The 21,665-nt window shown below is 49.7% G+C and overlaps 1 protein-coding gene and 1 long non-coding RNA gene across 2 annotated transcripts in view; both read left to right on the top strand.

Moving 5' to 3' along the window:
- JARID2 (jumonji and AT-rich interaction domain containing 2) overlaps positions 1-21,665 on the top strand; it is a 260,643-nt gene that overhangs the window by 2,280 nt on the left and 236,698 nt on the right. The window lies entirely within an intron of this gene.
- On the top strand, positions 342-1,434 carry LOC115295548. Its single transcript, XR_003910464.1, has 2 exons — positions 342-427; positions 558-1,434. It is a non-coding gene; the product is annotated as an uncharacterized LOC115295548 (long non-coding RNA).

The following is a 21,665-nucleotide window of genomic DNA, read 5'->3' as shown; positions in this document are numbered from 1 at the left end:
GGCCCGCTCGCCGCGGCCCTGCCCGCTGGCTCCAGCGCAGTCTCGAGAGCAACAGGTTAAGCCGACTAGACGTCAGCGCGCCCCCTCCCCGCCCCCTGGTTCTCCCCCCGCCTTGCGCCAGCCTCCCCCGCCTCCTTTCGCCGCCCCCCCCTCCCCCGTCGCTCCGGGTTCCCGGACGCTCCCGGCCGCGTTCTGTTGTCATTGTGACGTCACAAAGGGACGGGCCCGGGTGGAACCTTCTCCTCCTCCTCCGTGACGTCAAAAGTCGGGCGGGAGGTTCCACGCGGCGGGGCGGCCGGGGGAGGAGGGAACGTGCGGAGGCGGGGGCCGCCGCGGAGCCGGGCTGCGGCGTGGGGGGGGAGGAAGAGGAGGAGGAGGATGCGATCGGCCTCCGCCTTCCGTCCTGAAACGCCGCGCTTCGCAGCAGGTGAGCGCCGGGAGCCTTTGGGCCCCTGACGAGTGCTGCGGACCTCGCTTGGGTTCCACTTAGGGGGTGGGGAGCCGGGAGGAGACGCCGCCTTTTCTGCAGAAATGTTTTTCGCTTCTTGTGTTTCCAGGTTTGGTGACGGTGTGGCAGTACTGCGGTGGTCGTTGTGATCGCTCAGCAACGCTTTTGAAAAGAAAGGAAACTTTACTCAGTGAAAGCTTTGCTCTGGAAGGAGGACTGTGTTGTGAATTTGGCCACCTTGTCAATTGAAGTCCTGTTTGGGGTGGCTTTGGGGGATGGGGCGGGATGCCCCTCTGGGTGATTTAACTGTTGCTCTTTCTGAAAGCCTTGTAAATACTGTGGGGGGCCGGTGGCGCTCCTCCTTTGCTGTGCCAGCTGTGTGCTGCATCTTTTTGGGGGCCCCGGGCGAGGGAGGATTTGTCATTTATATATATTCTTAGAAGAGCCCTGGATAGTTCAGTCTCAGGGTACTCTGTGCTTAGTGCTCTTGAACGGTGGAACCAGAGGCTTGGAATCTGAGTGTGTTTATATGCACTCTTCTGTAAAATGGAAAGGGTAACTAACACCTGACCTGCTTTTGCCCCTCACTTTATCTGAGAGGCTCACGTGTGTGAGATAATGTGCGTGAAAGATGTAAAACAGGATGCTCTTTCTCTGTAAGGTGGCATTATCAAGCCGGTGGAAGGCAGCACTTTGCCTGTAATTGGTCTCAAAAGCCTTAGATGCGTGCCGCGTTGCCATTGAGTTTATTGCCTCAGCAAAGCAGAGTTTGGGGGTGAGATTGTCGATGGCAGGCTTTGGGAGAAGTGATTGTTATATTTCACATTAAATGGTATCCTTGAGAAACTCATAAATTGTAAGGTAATCCTGTCTTAATTGTGCTGGGCACGACTCCCACTCCAATACCTTAAATAACTGAAAACATTTGCCTTTCAAAGCCCCAGTCCACTTGGACAATAAAAACAGTTGCATGCCTTGCTCCAAAACTGTGGTCTGCCATTTCCTTCACTCTGCTGGTGGGGCTGTTCCTAGGGCGAATAAGGAATGTGATACCCAGGCTTCAAAACCATTGGATCTCTGGTGCTTTATAGCAGGTATGAGTTTGAAATAAAAATCCCTGCCACATGAATAAAAATCTCCACGAAGCACGCACTGTGCCCAAAAACAAATTACCAGTTTGATTCCTAGGACAGCTCGAGCAGAATTTGTAGCACTAGGCTGTAGGTTTTTAAGTATCTAATTTTCTGATGTAAAAGTGCAGTATGATTAAACGAAACTGGGAAAAGTTCATGTTAACAAGGTTCAAAAGCAGGATTTACTGTAATTACAATTACATAAAATTATAAAAAAAAAAAGTGGAAGCATACCAAAATGTAGTGGTAGGATTGATTTATGAGCATCCTGTCCGCCCCCCCCCCCACCCCATTCACCCATCGGGTTATTTCATAGTTGTGAGGGAAAAAACCAAGTACATGTCATTCAATTGCTATATTTTTCCTTTCCTGGGCTATTTATGTGGCTTGCTTTCTGCCTCTTTCTAGTAGTGGAAAACTTTATTCTTTATCACCTAAGTGTAGGGCAGGGGCCCTTTAGTGGCTGTTACTGGAGGGGGAGAGATAATGGAAGGAAGACTGGCAAGTGAAGAGCCCAAAAAGTGTGTCATGAAAATGTAAAAGGAAAAGAAATAATGTCCCCAAATGAGCCACTTTGAGTTACTGTTCCTTGCCTGCACCATTCTTACTTTACTGTAGATGGGCATTTGACTTGTGTGTCTTCTGTCCTCATTGGCCCAAATAGCCAACTGGAATTAATAGGTATTCAGATGGTATCATGGCTGCTTTTTTTCCTCCTGGTAGGTCGTAACCAATTCCTGTTGCTGAGCCGGGGGCTGTTGGTTCCCTTCCAAGGGCCTTGGAAATAACTCCAGCGTTAATGTATCTCCTGCTCCAAAGGTTATTTACTATTAAAATTTTTTTTTTGTTTGTTTGTTTTTTTTTTTTTTTTAGTGTTTACTTATTTTTGAGACAGAGCATGAGCAGGGTAGGGGCAGGGAGAGAAGGGGACAGAATCTGACCACAGACCCCAGGCACTGAGCTGCAGCACAGAGCCGGATGCGGGGCTCCTACTCGTGAACCTCACGAACCAGCGAGATCACGAACCCCCCAGATCGTGACCTGAGGGAAGTTGGCCGCTTAACCCACTGAGCCACCCAGGCGCCCCTTCCAAAGGTTATTTAAACTTCTGTCCTTTAGAAAGAGAAAAAACCTTTTGTTTGGATATGTATATATGACTGGTGTCTGTTACATTCAAGACAGAACTATTTTCTCCTTTTTTTCCTTTCAAGGACAACATAGACACACGTCCTATGAATCCTAGCAGCCCATTAAAACACTTGGAAAAGCCTAAGCTGGAGTATTTTTAAGGTTTGCCCTTGATCACGATGTTCTTAGGACTCAGGCTTCTGCATCCTGAATGGTTAAAAATTTAATTGCAGTCTTTTTTTTTTAAGAGTTTATTTTTAAGTAATCTCTACACCCAATGTGGGACTTGAACTCATGAGCCCAGAGATCAAGAGTCCTGTAGTCCATGGGTAGAGCCAGCCTGGTGCCCAAGTTGTAGTGTTCGTATCCTGCTGTTCATGGTCCCCTGTGAGCCTCCCCCTGGATTACATAACCACGCTCACCTTCTGCCTCTCCAGCCTACTTAATTTGCTGGCTGTGATACCCCAGCACCAAGCTCGCGGCCGGTGGGTCGCCGTGGGTGTATGCGCCTCTGTCCCCTTTGGCTCCTACCCATAGGAGGCTTGCCAAGTGTCAGTTGTTTTCCAAATCTGGTTATTCCAGTTAGACTTATTCTTGCAATTACGGTTAAATATTATGTAAACCTTTGAACAAGTGTGGAAAGAAAGTTGGTTTCTTTTTCCTTTTTCTTTCTTTTTTTGAGAATGGGTTTTTATGAAAACTTTTAAGTTGACTGTTTTGGGAACACACGATCAAAGTGAATTACTAAGAAAAAAAAATCAGGCTGTTAAATGAGATGTGGGCCCGCTGTTTAAAAGACTTGGGGAAAAATCTGTTAAGGATTCTGTACGTACCATTGCTTTTGCTAAGCGATTCCCTTTTAAGAACCAAACTTCGTTTATGCCCAGACTCGTTTCCCAACAAACAAACAAACAGAACAGAACATGGAACACTGGAATTCTCAACAAATCTGTTGCTAAAAGCACACTTAGGTGTTTACGTTAAAGTGTTAAAATAGACGTGGATTTTCAGGTTTCCCAGCCAGCAGACCGCACCTGAGCTTTTCGGGCCCTGTCACCCCTGATTAGAGTTGCTTCCGTTGTGCTGGCCCTTAATCCCCAGGCATTAAACCAGACTCCCCAGCCTGTTCCTACCCGGTATCGCAGGTGAAGTGTGGCCCTGTTTCAAGCTGCTCTCCCGAACGTTTACTCGTATAACTTTCAGGAGTAAACCGTGTGTCCTTCCCTGGTGGTGAGGGGGGCCCTTTCCATACTCGCCTCATCTTTGCAAGCCTCTTTCGTGCCAGGAGGTGGACCGTCTGAGTGAGATTTGTTAAGGTTTTGACCTTTCCTGGGACTTCGGTTAACCCTACTCTCTGGCAGCCTCACGCTGTGTAAACAAGGGGTTTTTCCAATTCGCTGCTGATTCAGAACAAAATCACTAAAGGCAGAGCCGAACCTTGTAGAAAGTGGCAGCGTTGGCCCGATCCGCTCCCGTCAGGTAGAGCTGCTGGCTTGCTTCCAGTGCTTCCTGTTCCCTGTTCTTGCATGCAGCTGGGTGGTCTCTTGTTCCTTAGGATGTCTGGGGGCAGGAGAGGGTCCCTGCATTACCCAGGGAGGTCCTGTCTCAGAGGGTGAGGGTAGATCCCACCTAGGGGAGCCGCCGGACCACCTCCTGGACCTCTCCCGCGTCTGGGTTTCTTTCCACTTCCACACTGTTTGGGAACAGGTTTTTTTGATAATCTTGCCAGAAGGCTGCCACAATCTCCTGGGGTTCTCTTTGAAGCTTGAAGAAATGTGCCAGAAGAGCTTGGATCATGGAACACACTCTAGAGGGGCCGCCCAACGCCCACTTCTCCTGAAAGTGTGAAGCGGTGGCCCAGGCAGTTCTGAAATAACCGCCTACGTTTGTTTCCATGGTGAGTTCACACCAGAAAGAGAGGCTGTCAAGTCCATTTTACAGAAGAGAAAAACCAAGGCGAGTAGACACTGGTCAGATAGTTGAAGGCTGTATCTCTTGCCCACTTTTTAGTTCAGATGAAACGGAGGTAAAATGGATGATCTCGTAGCCTGGAAAAGGGCGGGGGCGGGTGGAGCCGTAATAGGGGTTCTTGGGTGGCTTGGGGATGGGTTTCGCTGAAGGAAGTTGGGGACGTGGAGGCACTTTGTCAGCCTCCTGGAACAGAAGGAGTGCAAGTGCATGTTTGTGTTTGTTGTTTTTTTAAACACCAGTTGGTGGAGCTACCCCCTTATCCCCAGCTGGCTGTCGCCACGAGTTCGCGATTGAAAAAGAGCCGAGATCCCAGTACCCCTTGGGACTGCCTCTTGTGTGCTGTGTCTTTCTCGAAGTGTCTCCACCTGCCCTCCCGAGGGCCCGCTGGCCTGCATCGGCTCTCCAGGCTTCTGAGAATGTGCTTTCCTCGCAGGGGCTGTGACAAATCGGCTGCATACTCTTTCTTCTGCACTTGTATTGTTGCCCCAGACTTCGCCGCTTAGGGGACCATGGGGCGCTGGGGGAAATCATTTGCTCTCAGTCCTTACCAGGGGTCCGGGGCCATCCCGGTAAACAAAGGCTGCCCAGCTATGTTAATGAGGCAGCGTGAGTAATGAGAACATGATACACAATTATTCCCATATTCATAGGCTGTACGAGGGTGTTAGAAAGAGGGAACCCTACTGGCTGAAGTTCTTGAGAGCTGTTTTTGAGAGCTGGTGCTGCCTGAGAGGCCTAAATTGGATTTTAAGTTCTAATTTTGTGAGTCTGTCAAGCTTCACCACCCATGAAGAGGAAGGCCAGTGAGCATTGAAATGTCATCACCGGCAGCGTTCAGTTACCAGGAATCCTAGAAGGTTAACAGAATCGCCCCCTCCGCACTCCCCATGCAGCTCCTCCCTCACACAGCTCCAGTGGAACCAGGAGCCCTTTCCCAGTTATACTGTTTGGGTGGGTGGGGGAAGCAAGGGGGTGGGTGTCGTGTGGGTGTCTGTTTTCCATCAGGAGACCCTCTGGTTTGCTGTGTCTGAAGGATCAAGACCTTTCAGTGCCCCATTTTATTGCTCTTTTTGAAAAATCTGGGTGGTTCTTTCTCTCTTTATTTCCTAACCACAATTTTGGTTAGGGCTTGATCTACAATGGTTATCTCTTGGTTCTCATTTCTGCCAGCTGTTAAAGTGTTTGGTGCCTGTGGGGGCAGAAACAGGTGCCAGGAGGAAATGAGAAAGGATTACAGCTGAGCATGTGTTTCTTGCATTTATTCCTTCCATAGGTTTGCAGAGAGCGGACTGCAGAGTGAGTGCTTATTCCGTTCTGCAGCAGTTGGATACAGACGTTATTAAGACTTGGAGAGTTCTGTGTATACGCCTTGTTACTAGTGCGTGGGCTTCAGTAGTGCCCCTCCCAGTTGGACAGGCTTGTTGTGAAGACACAGGGTATCTCCATGCGGTAATGGGCAAGACTGGCGATAGGAGCCGAGGTCAAGGTTGAGTCCTATATTACACTGGCCGTGTGTGACCCTGGGCAAGCCACATAACCTCTCGGAGCTGCTTCCTCATCTGGAAAACGTGTTCTGTGCGCCTTACGGGCTTGTTGCTGGGAGAGCCGGTGAGATTTTTGATGTGAAAGCACTTTGTAAATTGCACACGCCCGCACAAGTGCTCAAGGTATCATTACCCAGTTGGAAATCACCAACCTGGAGGCATCGGGCCTGCCGGCAGCCTTCGTAGCTGACTCAGAAATAAATGAATCAAATGAGTTCTATATTTGGCCTCTTAATAAACCAAATGAGTAGCAACAGATATTCTGAAGTCCGTTTTGATGTAATGTCTCCCCACCCCCACCCTCTCTGTCTGTTGTCAGAAGCGCTTCTGTATCCCTCGCTTGACTCCCAAACACAGATTGAGAAGCACAGATTGACGGTGAAGAGTGGCACTGAGTCTGCCTGCAAAGATCACCCAAGGTGTTTAAACTGGACCTCGGGGCAATAATCCTTGACATTGAAGATCTAATCATGATCCTCCATTGGCTCTCTGTGGCTTTCAGGATCAAGTCTGGACTAAGTGTGTGGGCACAGCACGAGAAACCCTTCTTGCTCTGCCGCGGGCCTGTTCTGCCGCCCAGTCCGCTTTGCTGAACCCATCCCCTTCACCTTTGCACATCCCGGTTTCTCCAACGGGTTGCCCCGGGAGCCCGCCCTGCCCTTCCATGGCCTGCTGGCCCGGCCTCCAGTCAGGCAGGGCTAAGCCCCTTCTCTCTGTCGGCCTGACTCCTTACACTTACCTCCAGGCGCTGGAATCCGTGTTTACCTGTCTCTTACCCTTTTAACCTCCCCACCCCCAAGAGGAGGGGCTGAATTTTATGAGGTGATATTTGTTGAGTTGAAGCTTTTGGAGTATGTCAGTTGCTCCCTGGTTGGGGGAGGGGATTGGTGGAATGGATCTAGCAGAAAAAGATAAACGTAACTAAGGAGAATCTCCCAGGTGAGGAAGCCTGGGGTATCTAGTGCTGTTCGGCGACTCGACTGAGCTCACACGTCTCATCAGTGACACAGCCAGGGTGAAAGCCAGCCCCTGATACAGCAGAAGGCTGTCTGTCTGTCCGTCAGTGTTTTTGGACAAGTTTTTAAGAGATCCTTCCTCCTTCCACGTGGATACTCAGTTGTCCACGGTAACTTCAATAATTGATTAAATTTCATGGGAATAAACAGCCACACGTAAGCCCCATACCGATATGCCAATAGCATCGGTCCCATTTTGAAAATGACTTTTTTTGCTCTATAAGAAATCCTTCAAATCAGATGATGACAAATGTTAAAAGTCATTGCAATTGCATGTTAGACATTTATATACATTTATATATATATATGTATATTGTTTTACACGTGTAGTTTCATGCTTCTACGTGATGGTATGTGCTTTTTGTGTTTGTTTTGCCTTGATCAGAATAATACATTTCTATACCATTATTAAAGAAATTTTTTTTAAATGTTTATTTTTGAGAGAGACAGAGCATGAGTGGGGGAGGGGCAGTGAGAGAGGGAGACACAGAATCCAAAGCAGGCTTTAGGCTTCTGAGCTGTCAGCACAGAGCCTGATGTGGGGCTCGAACTCACAAACCCTGAGATCATGATCTGAGCCGAGGTTGGATGCTTAACTGACTGAGCCACCCAGGTGCCCCTCTACACCATTATTTTTATTTTTATTTCATTTTATTAAAAAATTAATGTTTATTTATTTGAGAGAGAGGGCAAGCAGGGGAGGGGCAGAGAGAGAGAGAGAGAGACATGGAGTCTTAAGCAGGCTCCAGGCTCTGAGCTTCAGCACAGAGCCCCACAGGGGGCTTCAACTCGTGAACCGCCAGGCACCCCAACACTATTATTTTTAATGGTTGCAAGGCACTTGGTTGATTTCTACCTTGGTTTACTATTTTTGTTTGGGGACTTGTGCAAAATCACGCGTGCAGGCAGTGTGCTTTACCTGTACCTTTTTTCACTTAACTCCAAATTCCTCAAAGTGGAATTCCTGACTCCGAACTCTCCATCTTTACACGGAGATCCCTGTTACCACGTGGTTTTCTTGGAGAAAAGCTGTACTAATTTACAGTCCCATAGGTAGCATATGTGAGGCCAGTGGGTTTGTTTGTTTGTTGGCTTTTAAAAACCAATCCAGGCCCTTGTAACGAGTAGTAAAGATGTCAGTTGGGTTTTATTTAAGTTTCTATTTTCTTTCCTTGTCCTCTCTCAGGGCTTTAGAACTAAACGAGATAAGATAGGTGAAATCACTTTGTAAAACAAAATTGCTCAGAGAACACGATGCGGTAGTCGTCAGAACGGCCGGACGCAGTCTCAAAGGGTGAAGAGAGTGTGTAACTAGTACTTTGATGGTGTTTCCTATTTATGAAATGCTTTTTTTGCGAGGACGTGACACGCTTTTTAAGATGCCCCGGAATGTCATTGTTTTCGCACGTAATTTAAGCCTTGTTGGTGAGGTGGGCTTTGCATGGTTACAGAGGTCCCATTGGGCTCCGGCTTGGCAGAGACCTTCCGTTTAAATAGAGTTGATACATTCTGGTTGTTTGCCATGCCCTGGCACGGCGTTAGGTGTTGGAAAAAAGGTTACCGTCTCTGTCCTCGGGAAATGTATCGTTTAACTGACGGCAGGGTGCACAGCCCTGGGAAAAGAGCAGGTGGCCTTGGGTAAATCGTGCGAGTCTCCATTTCTTCATCTGTCAAATGGGGAGACTTGCACCTTCAGTCTCCAGGACATTTTGGGGGAGGCCGAATCCAGTGTTAACACGGGGGACGGCCTTACAGACTGTTGCCTAGACTGTGTTATTCTTACAAATCCCACAGGCCTTTGTGGCGGTGAGTCTCCAAGCTCAAGGTTGCAGAGGGAACACAGTGTTTCTGGGTTATCTTTGCTGACTAGAGTGTGTCCGGTTGTCTGAGGAAGAGGCTGGAAATGAAAATAACACAGGCGCTCAGCACTGTTCCTTCTCGCCAGGACTCGGTGTTCCCGGCTTAAGGAAAAGTGCAGCCTGGTCTCTACACCGGGCACACTTCTTGAATGTTCAGAAGAACAATCCATGGATTGTTCCCCACGCATGGATTCCCCAATGCACATGGGGGTGAGCTGGTATCACCGTGCTGCTAGGAAGCAGCATTACCCTCTGGTGTTTAAAAGAGTACTTGTGGGTAAACCTCTTTTCCTTCCTTTTTAATGTTCTAGTCAAATGCCCCTTTAGAGATGTGGTAGAACGTGTTCACGTTTATTGGTTTTGCCCAGATGGCCCCCTTTTCCATCCCGAGGCCGCCCAGAGCCCTAAAGCGCGTGTGCTCTATTTTCGGGCTGGTAATAACATCTCGATGTTGGAGGATGAAAGGGCCAACGGGAGTGGAAGGCATCGCGTAAGGAGCCATGGCCTGGAGTCCCGGCTAAATCGGGGCACATGGTTTTCCTGGGCCTTGAAGGCTCTGGGTGTGGTGTCGGCGACCACACCACAGACCCTGGTCCCCTGCACTTGCCACGTTACTCCTTTCCGCATCGATGATTCTGAGTCGCAAAAGGCCAGCCGCCTTTGATGCCACATGAACAGTGGCCTTGGTTTCTCAACAGTTTTGAAAAGCCTGCAGTGTTTGGCGGGGCCTGCGGCGGAGTCCTTCCTGCGCCTTTATTTAGGATCCGGGCTGGGGTTGCCACTGGGTCTTTTAGCCCGCTTTCCTCGGACATTCCAGGCCTGCCAGCCCCTGCGGGCTTTTGGCTCGGGCCCGCGGTCGCTTGCCCTTCTTCTGAGGCGTGTTTATTTTCCGCGTTTACCTTGATATCCCGCGCCTCGTTCCGAAAAGGATTTGAGGCCGTAATGAGCAGTCATCCTGGGAGCACATAATTTTCGCTTTGATCTGGCTGAAGGTCACTCTCCAAATGCAAAAAGTGACAGCCGCATTAAAACGCGGGCCGTGACCAGTTGTCCTTCTGAGCACAGCAGTGTTCGTTAGGGCTGAGTAGCTTTTTGTGCTAGCTTTGAGAAGTTGGGCTGAAACTTTTAATTAAAGGCGAGTTCTGTTAAGTAATATTGGGACGGACTCCTCAGCAGAACGCTTACTAACCTACAAGAATTTTAAAGATGCACAAAAGCGATCCCCGGCGGTGGTAACATCCTTGAGTGGGAGACCTCAGGTTTCTGTTTAAATGTCACTGCAGTGTAGCACTGTTTTCCACGGCGCAGTGGGCCCGGGAGGGTCTGGATTTAATAATAATGAACTGCTATGGGGGAGGCGATTGGTAGATGTTAGTGCATGATTCGATGTCCTGTGTCTTTAAAAATGTTTTCAGATCCCCGTTCTGTAGGGTAATCCTCAAAACTACTGTTAGGATTCCAAACCATTGTGGTTTAAACTTAGCTGGAATCTGAAAGGTGGCTGACAGAGTGAAAGGAAAACCTTGAAATAAGGAACACATTTGGCTTGCCTGATTGTTCCAGAGCCTGGGCTCTGGGCACATCTGAGCCACGGGCCAAGTCTCCCCGTGGAAGAGGTTGGCGAGCGCCTGCTTCGGTGCCCCAGCCTGTTCTCCCCCAGCTCAGTCTAAACACCCATCAGTTAGGCCTGCGGAGGCTCCTGCTGCAAATTCGGACTTGCAGAGTTTCGTGTTCCTTGGCGTTCCACCACATTCTTGTCCGGAGGAGAAACGCAGTCTTTTTGTATTTGTGATAAATCCCAACTCTAATGGTACTATTAAAATAGGTTCTCTTTCGGCCCTGGTGAGCTAGAAAGCACTGGGAGGCGAGGGGCATGGACCCGACTCGGAAATCTCTGAGGCTAAAAAGTGGTATTCGTTTCTCTCTTCCCCGTCTGCCCGCTGCTCTAATTAAGTGATGTGATCGCTCCCCCAGCCCTGACAGAGCCCACAACGAAACATTTTCTACTCACCCAGCCTTTTCCCTTTCCCTTCTTCTACAGGACTTGCTGAGGTTGTCATGTTATTTCTTTCCAGAATTTATTGGAACGGGAGGCAAAGCCTCTTGGGAGTATAAATAATGATGATTATAAAGAACAGTCAGTTTACCAAGGAAGCCATTATCTTTGACTTGCAAAAGCTTTTACAGCCTCACGTTGTTTGCTTACAGTTGTTTAATACAAATGAAGACCTTAATGGTACCTATTGTAAGAGGAGTCCCTTTTACTCTGTAAGCCCGGAGGTCATCCCCGTAAAGAACAGCACCACCTCCCCGGCACACATGCTTGTTCCTCTGGACAGGCATTATAAACGGGCCAGGGAAGGCCTTCGTGGTTGGTTTTTTTTTCCCCCCCTTCTTCCCTTGCCACCAACAGCAAATAATCCTCCCTGCCTGTGTGGAAAGATTTCTAAAGCCGGTAAATAATATCTAATTTACTTCTGGAAGCCCTTCCCCTTTGCTCCCTACCCGACGTATGAATCCAAAGATGGCTTGAACCAAGCTCACTGGAAGGACCCGAGTCAGCTTGGACATTGAGTAAATATATTTAAACGGTAGATTCCCCATGCTCTTAATCAGAGCCCGTGGGGTGGCCTCAGGGGTAATGGGACTTTCGGCAAAGTTGCAGTTTTTATTTTTTTGGGATAATTCAGGTCCCCCCCCCCTTCAAGTTTAACTGCAGCCTTATATATATATATATCCTTGGCGTCCGGTGCTGTCCCTTTGCTGCTGTATCTTTAGTAAAGTGTCGGCCCGTTTTAGCCTTTCTTTTTTTAAAACTCTCTCACATCTCCCAACTTATTCCAGCTCGTTTGGCAGTTCGTCAAGTATTCTTCCTTTGGCGTTTCAGTGGTAGTTCAAGACGAAAGGCATCTTCCGCGTCTCAGTCTTTTCCCCGAGTGATTTTGGATGTGATTGTGATTCCCTCCCCCCGCCTCCCACCCCCGCCCCAACAGTTGAGTAGATTTTAGTATATTCAGAGTCCTGCAGGTGTCACCACGATCAGTTTTAGGACCTTTCCATCCCCCCCTTTGACAGCCATCCCACATCTCCCAGTTTTCCTAGGCTGTGGCAACAACTAATTTGCTTTCTGTCTCTGGATTTACCTGTTCTGGACATTTCATCTAAATGGAATCCTACAACATGCGGCCTTTTGTGACTGGCTTTTTTTCACTTAGCGGAACATTTTCAAGGTTCATTCATGTTGGAGTGTGGATCAGTGCTCCGTTCCTTTTTGGGACCAAGTACTATTTCATTGTCTAGGCCTGCCACAGTTTGCTTATCCGTCCGTCCGTCCATCCATCCATCCATCTACTGATGGACACTTGGGTTGTTTCCCCCTTTTGGGTTATTGGGAATAACGCGGCTGCGAACATTTTGGGCACAGCTGTTTGTTGGGGGTGACGTTGGCCTGTCTCTTGGAACACTTCAAGTCAGACAACCTTCCACATCAAACCACTTACAACTACGTTTTATTTATGGCTCTTTAATTAGCCTGCCAGGCGAGTCTCTCCGCTGTGTCCCTGAGCCGCGTCAGTTCAGCGGGGTGCTGTCCTGGGCTCTCCCCTCTGGGCTCTCGCCTTGCCTTTGGGGGACTGGGGTTCTCATTTCCCTCACTGCCCGACTGCCACCCTTCACTTTGTGGGCAGAGGGGCCGACAGTGGTCATATTTCCTCTGCCCTTTTGCAGTCAGTAAACACTGTTCCTACAAGCTTAAGAAAGAAACACGCATGCTCCACCAGCTTAGGTGTGAAACAGCAGTGGGACTTCGAATTTTACTTTTTGTGGGTGCTCAGGTGTTTTTGGCCATAGCTGTGGGTCTTTCAAGTCCACACAGAGTTCTGGGAGGCGCGGAATTAAACCTCTGCTGGGCTCTGGGAACATGAGGAAGGACTTGAAATTGTTGCTCTGCTGTATCTTCACTTTAGACTTTCTCATTTGTTGGCAAAACACCTCGGGGAATAGAACCGCTGTCTACCTAGAAACTCTCCACGATTTTCTTGGTCCTTCCAGGCTTGCTTTGCGTGAATATAAAAAATGCTTCTGAGGCTCTTCATAATGGACTCCTTTAAGAAATAGGGGCTGTGGGACGCCCGGCTGGCTCAGTTGGTTAAGCATCCGACTTCGGCTCAGATCGTGATCTCACGGTTCGTGGGTTCGAGCCCCACATCAGGCTTGCTGCTGTCAGCCTGTCAGCGTAGAGCCTGGAGCCCGCTTCGGACTCTGTGTCTCCCTCTCTCTCTCTCTCTGTCTCCCCCTCCGCTGCTCATGCTTTCTCTCTGTCTCTCAAAAATAAATAATGTTAAAAAAAATAAGAAAAATGCGAGTTGTTTTAAGGAAGAGGGAGGGTACGATTTTTTCTTGTGATGTTTTTGATTTGTACCAGAGTTTTATGTTTATTTATTTTTGAGAGCAAGAGCGAGAGAGAGCATGAGCGGGGGAGGGGCAGAGAGAGAGGGAGACACAGAATCGGAAGCAGGCCCCAGGCTCTGAGCTGTCAGCACAGAGCCCGATGTGGGGCTTGAACCCATGAACCTTGAGATACATCATGACCTGAGGCGAAGTCGGATGCTTAACTGACTGAGCCACCCAGGCTCCCCCTAACTTGTACTTTTAATCGTTTGGAGGCAATAGAAGAGAGGTGGAGAGGGGAGGGGGTCTGAAAAAGTCACATGGCCTGAGGGTATTCCAGAACTCACTGAATTCAATGCATTCACATTCTGGAAAGTGGAGAGTGAATGTACATCTTGGTGAGGAAGTCTGCTGTTGAAGCCCAGCGTGTCTGTCAGCATTTGGAATCTTCTCTGTCACTTAGTGCTTAAGCTCAGTGTCAGAGACATTCCTTACTCGTGGTTATCAATCCCGTGTTTCTGCTACAGCTCTCTGGCCCAGCCTGACTCTTGTGCTCAGGTCATGGATTCCGCTCGCCCAATGGGGAGCCCTGACGGTCAACTACGTTCGAAATTTTCTCTGTAGTGGCCAAACAGCCAAGAATTGGCAAAGTTGGATACCTACCTCAATTTAGAAGGTAGGTGTGTGTGTGAAAATATCTGAGAAGGAGTCACGATTTTAAACTTGGCATTGTTTAACTGGAAATTTGTGTTCTCTTCTGCTCAGCTGCCTTTGTGCGATGTGCCTCTAACCTACACAGCATACTTGGGCCATTTCAAAAGCAAATGCAACATCCCTCCTACTAAAATTGCCTATTAGAGCTAATTTTAAGAATTGAGTTAGAACTGCCCTATAATGTAATGCAGAATATTTCCCAATACTGCCTAGGTTAACAATGATAGTCTTGCTGTATTGTGCAGAAAGGGCTTCTGTTCAGACCCAGCTGGGTTTCAGGCTTAATTCATTGCTCTATGGTGGGATCACCACAGCTGCTGTGGGGCCTTTACAAATGCAAAAAAGCTGTCAGTGTTTGTTTCATCAGCTGCATAAGCGATGGGGCCAAGTTGAGGAATCCATTCCAGTGTGCAGTGTGCAGGCCGTGGCCATTATTGTTTACAGAATTAGTGTGTTGGAGCTTTAAAATAGTTGGCACGTCGGTCGCCCTTTAAAAGCCCAAGACTAAGGAACGGGACCAGTTGGTTGTCCTTGCGGTGCTGGCCCAGCCCTTATCTTTAGCAGCCACTGCCCCGGTCTGCGCCGCGGGCCTGACCTTTGGGACACGGTGGGGGCCCTGAATTCTTGTTCCTCTAGATCCCCTGCCCGAAGTTAGGCTTGCGCTCATTGGTTTGCAGGCCATTATTTAGAGTGCTGGTGATTGTGATTGAATTTTAAAGTCTTGATCATCATCCGGGCCCCTGATAGGTAGTGTCAGCCGACACTTCAGAGATCTGTGCAGGAACATTCTAGATTCTGCTCTCTGGGATTTGTTTTGCCAAGCGATAACGCGTTGGGGAGTCGTCCTCGTTTCTCCCAGTGGATACAGAAGCGGAGGTTACCTCTTGGCTGCAGACAGATGCACTGGTCAGGTGGCTCTGCAGCCAGTTCGGGGGTGTTCCCCAGGGTCCCTCAGTGGATGCCAGCCCCTTTCTGCAGGGACCTGGCTGGCCGTGGCCGCTGGCAGCATGTCCGGTCCCGCTGGGGCTGGGCAAGCCTGTGTTTGGGAATTGCGTACATGACAGTGTGACATTGTCCCACCTTCCCTTGAGTGACTTCCAGCCCCCTTCTCTCAACTCAGGGGTCTTCCCAGAAGTCCTGCCTCATGGAAGCTGGAAGGCAGTGGTGGTGGCCTGTCCCTATAGGTTTTAAAAGCAGAGCTTGTCAGGGCTCCCAGCCAGCGGTGATGAGTAACGGTCCTTCCTTCCTCCCTGCTGGAAATGTCCCAGAGTACTCTCCCATGTTCATAAAAAGGGTGGCATGAGGCTCAGGGGCTCCAAATTAAAGGTCAGTACCGACCAGCTTTCTGTCTCCACTCGCTGTCACATAGGCTCTTCGTGATTCCTTTATGCCTCCAGGTTTGACACTGTAGTACGTGCGGGTCTGATGAGTCCCCATGTGGTATTTGTGCTGATTAAGCAGAGTTTGGGGGGGCGGGGGGTAGGGAGGTGTCCTTGTATGGCCTCGCTTTTAAAGAGCTCTTTTGAGGGAAGAGGATAGGCGAGTGTAATTGAACTTCAGTAGAGGACAAACACAAACATCAGTCCAGAGTTTTAACTTTCTTCTCAGCGCCCCCGGCCAACCTACCGTCACACACACTCCGCCCCCGGAACAGCAGACACCCCCCCCTCCCCAGACCCGTGGTGGTGAAAAGGGAAGTGGCCAGCAGGGAGCCCCGCACCCCTCCCTCGGGGGGAGAGGCTAATCTGTGGGGCCTCATAAGGAGCAGCAGTTTTCATGGTCATTGTCTCCACCGAGCAGTTCTTGGTTGCACTGGGGGAAACGTCATCTGCGCAGCCGTTCCTCTCCTGGCCGGGGTGCCCGTTGTGTATTTTGAGTTTATGGAGCCTTTGATCAAAGGCCCTTCCGCTTTATGGAGTCATCCTGAGGCAACAATGTGTTCTTGTTTTAGTTTGTTTGAAAGTATTGCGTTCTCAGCATTTCCAACAGTTTTGTGGAATACATATCCCAGTGATCGTGCGTGTGTGTGTTCGTTGGTTCAAATGAATGTCGCCTTGTGACTAGGGACCTCAGTCGCCTGTAAATCAGGGCGTCGATGGACCCCTGACTGTCCACCCTCACACTTGCTAGCTGAGTGCCCTGGATCACTGGGCCTCATCCTCAAGTCAGCCTCCGTGTTCTGCACTGTGAAATGGGGTGCACATGCCTCCCTGAGCAAAGAGGGTGTGTTTTATTTAATTAAAAAAATTTTTTTTTGCTTGTTTAATTTTGAGACAGAGCAAGCAATCAGGGGAGGGCCAGAGAGAGAGAGGGAGACACAGAATCCGGAGCAGGCTCCAAGCTCTGAGCTGTCAGCACAGAGCACAATGTGGGGCTTGAACTCAGGAACTGTGAGATCATGACCTGAGCCGAAATCGGCCGCCCAACCGACTGAGCCCCCCAGGCACCCCAGGAGTAGATGTTTTCATGTCCTTCCCCCCACCCCCCATAGACAGTCCCTTCCACCTGTGTGCCCGTTAGTGTCACTCCTACAGCTGCTGTGACCCATGGCTTGGACTAACATTGACATATACTGCAAGTTGCCCTTGGCAAACTATTAGTTAAGTAGTTCTTCGCAGGCTGTGGGGGAGAGATGGTGAGCTCACCGCTCTGAACATAAAAAATGTGTCCAGAGAGAGCCTGAGCTTCCTGGAGTGTCATTCTTCTGACCTCAGTGGCCTCCACCCATCAAAAAAAAAATAGGGGAGCAGTTTACTCAACCCTTAGCTTTTCCCACATAGACTCGGTGGCTCAGAGGCCAGGGAATGGACCCCTGGAGCTGGGGAGGAGTGCCTGAACCCTGACCAGCTGGCTGCGAACAGCCCCCTGGAAGGACATTCCCTCCGGAAAAGTCCAGGCAGAACCTTGCGCTCAGCGTCGGGTTTCAGATGATGGTGAAATGCAGACGGACTCAGAACACCCTGGGAATGGACTGTGCTGCTTCTAGTGTTTTCTGGTCGACACTGAGTTGACACGGTGCTGTTGGACACCGAGGGAGGATACGTCAATGGCTTTTCTGCCCTCGCACGGCCCGTGAGAAGCAGGAAAGGGATTTCACCTTGGTTTCGTTACAGAGGACTCCGCGGGGCGGCTCTTTGTCACGTGCATTCATCTGGATGGGGTGGGAGGTCCCCGGGCTGTGCCCACGTCCCCGGGGGCCTGTGTATTTTACCTGTGTTCCTGGGGGTGTCGTTCTGTTACTTGGGGCCATTCATCTGAGGCTTCAGCACACGGCCACACAGGCTCCCACAGTGCTACTGGGTCAGAACCCCTAAGGTCTTCACTGCTCAATTCCGGGGGCGGGGGGCGGTCAGTCATTCATGCTCTGGCCACAGTGGGAGTGCACGCAGTGTGGACCGCTTTTGTCCCCCCACTTCCCCCGGGGGCGGTTGCTTGGGGGGTGTCGGTGATGAGGCCTGTTCCCCTCCCTGCCTCTCTGCTCACTGGAGGTTGTGATAAGGGGCGGCAGCCGCCACTTTGTTCTTGCTCTCGAAGGCCCGTTCGCAGCACTGGATAGAGAAGTTTAAAACCAAATCCCTGAGCCTTCCCCGATGGCCCTGTGTGACCCGTGTTAGCTGTTCGCAGGGGCAGAGCTAGATTCTGCAGGAGCTTATAACGTCAACAGGGGCTGTTCTGCTGCCGCACTTAGAAGCTAGAAAGTTCCTTTGCCCAGACGGCTGTCATTGCTCTTAGGGGAGCAGCTTTACTCCAGGACTTCATTGGGTCCCACGGAGATGATTGCGGCTTCCCTGTTAAGCTTCTTTCCATGATCCCGTTGTTGGCTTGGGGGGTGGGGTGGGGGAGGCCTGGGGGGCTTGGGGGTGAAAGAAAGGAGCTGCTGAGACGTGGTTCTGCCTTATATCCGAAAGATCGGGAGCTTTAGAATGGGAGCAAAGTGGGAGGGAGCCCGGGGCGCTGAAGCATGACAGGCCCGCAGGGGCCCCTGGGACTTAACAGCACAGAAAAGGGAACTTTTGGCAGAATCTGTCACACGCACACGTCTCCCTCGCCTCCCTCCATTCTCCCCTGCTGTTGTGTAAATCTCTCCCCGTTGGAAACATTGAACTCGGGAGAGGCCTTCCCCGGCCTCCCTTGGCAGGACGCTCATGCGCAGCTGCAGAGAACCCCCCCCCCCCAAGCATCTCTCATTTAAAAGCATTAGTGGGGCTACCAAACAAAATAAAAACTGGAGTTTTCAGAAGTGGAAGCCAAGTTTAATTAGACTCCAGGAAGTTGGGGGCTATAACTCTTTTTGTTAAATCTTTCTCGGGAGTCAGGCGCCTGCCAGAGGCAGGCAAGGTGGAAAATGCCAGAGGCCGTTCCTGGCAAGGAAATTTAGGGCCTCCCCTTTTGTCTGGGCTGTGCTCTGGGAGCACAGTTTTATCAGACGCTGTGCCAGCTATCACCTCGTGGTGGCCTTGAAATGGTTGCCACTTTGTTCAGTGGTGGCCTCCTTGGAGGAGGAGGAGGAGGAGGAGGGGGAAGTGGGGGCAGGAGGAGGAAGAGCCCTAAATAACTTTCAGTCTCCTCCCAACCCAATCTGAATTCCCTTTTCTTAAGGGCAGAGCTAGATTCTCTGCCCGGTGCTCCGCCCCCAGCCTGTGACCAAGCCACTGGGCCGTGACTCTTCTTCAGTAAGTGACGTTTCCGACTATACAACTGCCTTCTAACATTGGCTTTTTATTCTCTTTACTTCATTAAAAAAAATTTAATGTTTATTTTTGAAGGAGACAGAGAGGCAGAGCGTGAGCTGGGGAGGTGCAGAGAGACAGGGAGACAGAATCCGAAGACAGGCTCCAGGCTCTGAGCTGTCAGCACAGAGCTCCATGCGGGGCTCGACCTCGAAGGCTGTGAGATCATGACCCTGAGCCGAAGTCAGATGCTTAAAAGACTGAGCCACTCAGGTGCCCCTATTTTCTTTACTTTTTAAACATTATTTTTTAAGTAGGGTCTAGGTCCAACATGCGGTTTGAACTCTCGACTGCAAGATCAGGAGTCGTGTACTCTACTGACTGAGCCAGCTGGGCGCCCCTAACACCGGCTTGTTCCTCCTGTAGCATACCTCGACATAATGTCTGAGCATCCTGGAGCCTTGTTCTGGGAGATGTTACACGTGGTCACAGACAGCCACGTTTGCTCTGTAGGGAAAATCCTCTCTATTATTCAGGCAGTATTTTCGGATGTCTAAAGTGCTTTCACTGATCACGTAGACCAGGGCCCTGTCAAAGTCCAGGAGGACAGTGCCATCTAGCCAGGCTTGGACTGTCCCCAGGAAGGATGCTTACATTTTTCTCACAGACCGAAGATCGGTAAATTTAATATTTGGAGACACGGCCTTAAATTGAGTTCGGCCGGGAGGTGGTTTAGCTTTGTCTCAACTTTTATTTCTTTAAACTTATTTATTTTGAGAGAGAGCAAGAGAGAGAGAGAGAGAGAGAGAGCAAGGGAAGGGAGGGGCAGAGAGAGGGAGAGAGGGAGAGAGAGAGAGAGAGAGGGAGGGAGACAGTGAGAGTGTCAGAGAATCCCAGGCAGGCTCTGGACTGTCAGTACAGAGCGCCCGAGGGGCTCAAAACCCAGACCATTACCTGAAGCGGACACTTAACCAACTGAGCTGCCCAGGCAGCCGCATCTTCACTTGTTAATTTCGTTTTTTTTTTTTTTAATTTTTATTTATTATCAAGAGACAGAGAGAGACAGAGCATGAGCAAGGGAGGAGCAGAGAGAGGAAGACACAGAATTTGAAGCAGGCTCCAGGCTCTGAGCTGTCAGCACAGAGCCCGATGTGGAGCTTGAACCCACGAACCATGAGATCATGACCTGAGCCGAAGTCAGATGCTTAACCGACTGAGCCACCCAGGCACCCCGTTAATTTCGTTCTTGAGCAGTTCCATAGAAATTCTGTGTGTGTGTGTGTGTGTGTGTGTGTGTGTGTGTGTATGTTGTGTTGTTTTTTCACACGTGGAATATACCCATAGGGAACTTAGTCTTTCCTTACTACTTACGTACATCTTCCCCTTTCTTTTCTTCAAATAGATTTACTCAGGCTCTTTCTTGGGTATTTGCGTGTTTGATCCTAAGCATTTGTCTTAGGTAGTGTGCCAGCCTGTCATTTTGTAGGTATAGAATTGAGATTTTTAAGACGCTTCATGGTCCCGAGCCCTGTCAGGCTAACGTGGGGTGTGGCTGGAGCCAGAAACTGTACCCGTGGCTGTGACCAGTGACTGTGTTCTAGAGACGCTGGGCTCTGGGGCAGGTTTTCGCTCTGCCTTGAAAGAGCCGGGGGACTTTGTACGGTTGAGTTTCGCTAGTTGCGAAGCGCTGTATGGTGTGACGGGAACAGAGCTGCCCTCCGGAATGCCAGGAGTTTTGTCTTCCTAGACCTTGGCCGCTCAACTTCCCTTCACTTTATCTGGTTTATTTCCACAAATACTTCTTACTTCCTTGGTGTGTTATTTGTCCAGTTGTGTATTTTTACTCTTGTGGCGTGGAAGTGCATGAGGGGACTCCAGGAGTGAGATCAAATGAGGTTCAAGAGGATTTTGGGGGCCCCTGGGTCGCTCAGTCGGTCAGGCGTTCGACTTTGGTTCAGGTCATGATCTTTTATGGTCCGTGAGTTCAAGCCCCGCATCGGGTTCTGTGCTGACAGCTCAGAGCCTGGAGCCTGCTTCGGATTCTGTGTTTCCCCCCTCTCTGACATTCCCCTGTTCACGCTCTTTGTCTCTCCCTTTCTCAAAAATAAACATTAAAAAAAATGTATTAAAACAAAGTAAAAAAAAAATCATTAAAAAAAAATAAGGATTTTCTCCCACAAGGATCTTGTTTAAAAAGGGAGCTTCTTGTTGGCAGGTCTGTCTTTCTAACGGACTCCGGGGATTCGGTGCTAGGGTTTACGAATAATTAGGGAATTTGTGGGTGGTGGGTCCCCTTTCTACCACAGCATAGCAGCTTTTTATTCCTTGGGGAGGTCTAAGATCGCCGCTATGAAACAAAAGTTTGAAAACTATCATTTTAGGGGATCCCGCTTTCTGGACCAGCTGGCATGGAAGAGCCTGTTTTTCATTCTCCCACAGTTGAAAGATGTTTAAAAACACTGACGGGATTGTAAAGCCTAATAAACATTGCTTAAAAAAGCCTTTTCTTGGCCCAGTGTCCTATCTGCTCCCCTTTCTGAGGACCGGTCTTCAGTTCTTATTCTGGAAGGAAGCCTGGTCTTGTTTCCGTACAGACGACTGCTTGTAGTGCACTGTCTGCATAGTGTTACACGTTTCCCGAAGCTCTGTCGTGTCTCGTTGGGTAAACACAGAGCAGTGTCCGGGAGTTCTGCGTCGAGCCCTTGCCGGCTTGCTGGTTTCTATCCAGAACCCGTCTTGAAAGCCTTTATGTCCTTTACAAAAAGAAAAGTTCTCTCTGGGATAATCACTCCC

The sequence above is a fragment of the Suricata suricatta genome, chromosome 7, assembly GCF_006229205.1.
Source record: "Suricata suricatta isolate VVHF042 chromosome 7, meerkat_22Aug2017_6uvM2_HiC, whole genome shotgun sequence".
Classification (NCBI taxonomy): Eukaryota; Metazoa; Chordata; class Mammalia; order Carnivora; family Herpestidae; genus Suricata; species Suricata suricatta.
The sequence above is the reverse complement of the archived record's forward strand: the minus strand, read 5'-3'. Positions and strand labels throughout refer to the sequence as shown.